The sequence below is a fragment of the Octopus bimaculoides genome, chromosome 3 (assembly GCF_046866305.1).
Source record: "Octopus bimaculoides isolate indiv1 chromosome 3, ASM4686630v1, whole genome shotgun sequence".
Taxonomy (NCBI): Eukaryota; Metazoa; Mollusca; class Cephalopoda; order Octopoda; family Octopodidae; genus Octopus; species Octopus bimaculoides.
The window spans coordinates 126,781,748-126,787,575 of NC_142930.1; the positions used below are offsets into that span (position 1 = coordinate 126,781,748).

Sequence of the window (5,828 nt, forward strand, 5' to 3'; positions counted from 1 at the left end):
GTAATAGGTTTGCTTCTTAACCACGTGGTCAAATTCGGTCCTACTGCATGGCACACCTTGGTCAAGAATCTCCTTATTAGCCCCTGGCTGACCGAAGCCTTGTGGAAAAGATAAGCTTAGATATGTTTCGACTAAAGATTGGTCCAGGCCATGTCTAACTTAACAGCACCACCTGATAGGATTATCTAAATACTTTTTAAGTCAAGTTTTGTGTTATCAGGTCCATTCAAGTGAGCAACCACGTGCAGAATTCTCCTGGTGGTTCGTTCCCTCTATAAACATGTGCTCCTTCAAGTTGAAATCATAGAGAGCCTTTCGAATAACATCCTTACGGTATTTAATTTCAAAATACAGTAGGAAAAATATATATATAAACAAAACAATCGCTAGCACGAGTGGGGTTCGAACACACGCGGACAACTGTCCATTGGAACTCAAGTCCAACGCCTTAACCTCTCAGCCATCGTGCTTCAGAACAGTAACGGATGACAAAATAGAGGAGACATTACAAAATATTTAATTGCACGCATAGCGTTGTTAGCTTCGATGTCATTGTATAACATGCGTACAATTCATAAAATTGTTAAATGTTGGGTATATCATATATAACTGTATATAAACTATATAAGAGTCTGTATCTGTGTTTAAACAGAAGCTAGTCTGCGGTATACATCTCGCTTGGATATATACTACTTCTGAGGTTCCGCTCGCTATGAAACATATGTAGCCCGGATCTTATCGACTCAATTCCCTAACTCTTGTATTCTTATTCGCACGCCCGGCAACCCTGATCGTCTACCGTGAAATATAAAAAGAACTTATTTTCAGTTTATTGTATTTCAATACGAAAAAATCCACAACCATCCGTCTCAATAAACCACTATTGTCCCTGAAGGTTGTTTGGGTTGCTTGAAGCTAACTTTCTTCCTACACCTCGACTCCTGAATCTTACATTTATATATATGTACGTATATACGTGTGTGTGTGTGTGTGTGTGTGTGTGTGTGTGTGTGTATGTATATGTATATGTATATGTATATGTATATATATATATATATATATATATATATATATATATATATATATATATATATATATATATATATATGTATGTATATATGTGTATGTATATCTATATGTATATATATATATATGTATATATATATACATATATATATATATATATATATATATATATATATATATATATATATATATATATATATATATATATATATGTATGTATATATATGTGTATGTATATCTATATGTATATATATATATATATATACATATATATATGTATATATATATATATATATATATATATATGTGTGTGTGTGTGTGTGTGTGTGTGTGTGTGTGTGTGCGTGTATATATCGGTCACATTTCACTTATAGCACACTGTCTACTGTTAGTTGCATACCTTCTACAGCAACGAGACACTTCATACAGCTATCTGAATGCATTCTGCAGTTAGCTGCATATGTTCTACAGCTAGTTGTATATTTTCTACAGCCAGCTACATCCTTCAACAACCGACTGCATACATTTTACATCTAGCTGCATACTTTCAACACCTACCTACGTCTCTTCTACATCTAGCTGCATACTTCCTCCGAGTAACTGGACGCATCCACAGCTATCCGCAGAAAGTCATCTTTCATTTTCTTATCACATTCATTGTATTTCACCTTCCTTTCAGATTTTATCTTAAGCACATCTCTCGACTCTATCTCTCCACCGCTGTAACTCTCTGACAAAAAACTACTACAAACATTGAGCTACAAAAGCCCAGACTGAACATCAGCTGCAGCAATCTCTTCTTTCTGACAGGCTCTATAAAATCCCTGGATAGTGCCCCTCTCTGTCTCACTACATTTACTTCCAGCACACGTATCATATTTTTACGATAGCGTCAACGCTTATAATCAATATTACGAATCCTTTTCGTTTTAAAACGCCTCCCAGTTTGAAGGGGTTTGAAAATCGAGAAAATTGACCGATTTTCTCCTTTCGTTGCAATCACTGATGTATTGGATCCACTCTAACACTAGGCCATACATAAGAGTAATATTCTAACATAGGTCTTGAGTTTTATAGTCACCAATTGTATACCTTGATTCAATGGCCGCTGTTACCTTAAGGAATAAGATATTGTTGTTTAGTCTCTGATCAGCCATAATGAAGAAGAGCTCGGGTCAAAAGCGTTCCACTTGTGATCATATATCTTGTGTTTCTTTTCTTTTTTTTTTTTGGCTCTAGTACTTGTTTCGGTAGAACACATCGTAAAATTGGAACAACACAAAGCTCATGCGCAAGGCACAAATTCATGAAGCGTTCCATATCTTTCAAAGGCAGTGTCCCAGCGTGGCCACAGTCTAATGACTGAAACAAGTAAAAGATAACAGATACATTATTCCATATTCCCCCCACCCTCACCCTTTTTTTAAATTTAAGGCAGAGGTTGTGAACTGAGGGAGATTTGTGGCAGCTATTTCTGGCTGGACATGCGACCACTCAGAGCTCCCTCGTTAGTTCCCGAATAACAAAAATGGTTTCAACCGTATACAGCAACAGTGGATCTCATCCATTTCTTACGCATGGATCCCTTTGATTACTATTTTACTCTGGTGGACCCCTATAGCCATTAAAAGCTAGTTTTATAGATACTTCCTTCAAAATTCCTATTTTGCTTTCCACATATTCACTTGTGTAGGGTGACCTTTGCAAAACGCTTGAGGAAGAAACCTACCCGTTTCTTGCATTAAATCAAACTTTTTTTCATGGACCCTCAAAATATTATTTGTGGATCCCCAATTTACTATTTTACTTACATGGACTCCACCCCATCACAATCTTAAATGGACCACCAGGGTTCATACGGACTCCAGTCGAGAACTACTGGTTTACAAGGGAGATATGTCAATTCAATCTCAGCTTAAAGAATTCAGCAACTCTGGGCGAATGACGATTAAATTGGACGAAATATTACGAAGATGACCGCCAACTACACGAAATCAAGCGCATGAACAACTTTTGAAAATGGTTTTTAATTTATGGCACAACACCAACAATATCAGGGGAGGGATTAAGTCGATTACAACGACGCCAGAGTGTAACTGGGCTTTATTTTATCGACACCGAAACGGACGAAAGTTAAAGTCGACCTCGGCCGAATCTGAAATCAGAACGCAGCAGCAGACGAAAAATGCTGCCATGCCTTTTCTTTTTTTCCTGTTGACATAGAAAAAATACTTCGTGTGAAATGTAATTCTGAACCTAACAACACTCCATGGATAAAATCCAATTCTATTTAGTTGTATATTTGCATACATTTGATGTTTCACACTAGAATCTGTTGCTCGCAACCCATGAATAACTTTTCTAGGAGACAAATGTGTAAAGGTCAAAATTGAAAGTAATTATGGCATTATGGGATAGGATGGAAGGGCTACGACATGGCAATTTGTTTGTCTGCTTCGACTTTCACATTAATTACCATTTTCTTTGGGTGTTTATTATATTTTATTTATTCTACTTCTTTTATGGGTTTTTTTTTTTTTTCATAATTGGGGGAGCTGAATTTGTTAAGACTGTCTGCTTTGGGTGAACGTCGGAGGATTTGGGCTTGTTAGCTTGTTGTTGTTGTTGTTGTTGTTGTTGTTGCTGTTGTTGCTGTTGTCATCACCGTTGATAATAATGATGATGACGATGGTGGTAGTGGTAGTGGTGGTGGTGGTGGTGGTGGGTTAATGGACGTGGGGGGACGGCGATGGTGATGGTGATGATGATGATGATGATGATGATGATGATGATGATGATGATGATGATGATGACGACGACACGATTATGAAGATGATGGTGTTGCTACTGCTACCGTTGATAGTGCTAGCGACACAGGTAGCAGTGATGATGATGATGATGATGATGATGATGATGATGATGGTAATGATGATGATGATGATGATGATGATGATGATGATGATGATGATGGTGATGGTGATGATGATGATGATGATGATGATGGTGATGATAAAAAGGAAGCGGGTTCTGATGTTAATGGTCATGGAGGTGATAGCAATAGTGATGATGGTGAATGAGGGAGTGATGACGGCGGCAATGACGACGACGACGACGACGACGACGACGACGACGACGACGACGACGATGCTGACAATGCTTGTCGTCCTTGTCGTCGGTTACTCCTATATTCGCTTTGATCAGTCTGACCTACAAACAACGGCGTTCCAACGGCGTTCCAGGTTCGTTTTTCTTGAATTCGAGAGACTACTAAAAAGATGGAGCGAAGAGAATATACTCTCTCTCACACACACACACACACACACACACACATATATATATATATATACGTACATACATATGTATACATAAATATATATAAATATATATGTATATATATATATATATATATATATATATATATATATATATATATATATATATATATATATACACATACATGTATATACATAAATATATATATACATATACACACTAGACTGTATGTGTGTGTGTGTGTGTGTATATGGGTAAAGGACGTCCCTGACTGTGTAAAGAACATGAAATACGAAATCAAACGAGTTAAATAAGCAAACAACGAGAGAGAGAGAGAGAAAGAGAGAAAGAGAGAGAGAGAGAGAGAGAGAGAGAGAGAGAGAGAGAGAGAGTGAAAAATGGAAAACAGGAAAATAAACACAGAGAACGGCCCTTCATCAGTTGTCGGCTGTCTATCTACTCCTCATTTCGAGCATTCAACGACAACGATATATGTTGATGGCTAGATAGATACGTATATATATTTCTTTATTGCCTACAAGGGGCTAAACACAGAAGGGACAAACAAGGACAGACAAAGGGATTAAGTCGATTACATCGACCCCAGTGCGTAACTAGTACTTATTTGATCGACCCCGAAAGGATGAAAGGCTAAGTCGACCTCGGCGGAATTTGAACTCAGAACGTAACGGCAGACGAAATACCGCTAAGCATTTCGCCCGGCGTGCTAACGATTCTGCCAGCTCGCCGCCATTTTAGATACGTATATATGTGAGTGTCTGTGTATGCAAACACAGACTCACACACGCATTCATGTATGCATTCATGCATGCATATGTACATACATACATACATACATACATGCATGCATGCATGCATGCATACATACATTCATGCATGCATATGTATATATACACACACATACATAAACCAGTATAGAACCGCTGTGGATCCAAATTGCAATTGGTTTCAACGACACTCAGTCTGTTGTTTCAGTGTTTAGCATCTGTTTACCGAGAAAGAGCAGCAGTGAGTGCCAAACGATGTGCGATGGTCGATACTCAACGAGTTGGAGTGTTCTTGAGACTAATCATAGCTTGTACCGACAATGATTGCATGATTGTGAATATATAGCAATTAACCCTATACTCATTATCTTGAGTGGTCTTTAATTTCAAATAAAACTTGATTAATTACTTTATCTATCTATCTATCTATCTATCTATCTGTCTGTCTGTCTGTCTGTCTGTCTGACTGTCTGTCTGTTTGTCTGTCTGTCCGTCTATCTATCTGTCTATTCATCTCTCTCTCTCTCTCTCTCTCTCTCAATATATATATATATATACACACACACACATACACACTTACATGCATACACGCATACATACATATATACTTACGTAATTACATACATGTATTTATATATGTATATATATATATGTCTCCGTATTCTTTCTGTTGAAGAGCGTAGCTCGAAACGTCAAAGACTTTCCGTATTCCCGAGCGTCATACTAATATATACTTTTGTT

The 5,828-nt window shown here is 37.4% G+C and overlaps 1 non-coding gene across 1 annotated transcript; it reads right to left on the reverse strand.

Annotated features, from left to right (window-relative positions):
- Window positions 1–387: 387 nt before the first annotated feature.
- On the reverse strand, window positions 388–470 carry Trnas-uga (transfer RNA serine (anticodon UGA)). The gene has a single exon. It is a non-coding gene; the product is annotated as a tRNA-Ser (tRNA).
- Window positions 471–5,828: the final 5,358 nt, after the last annotated feature.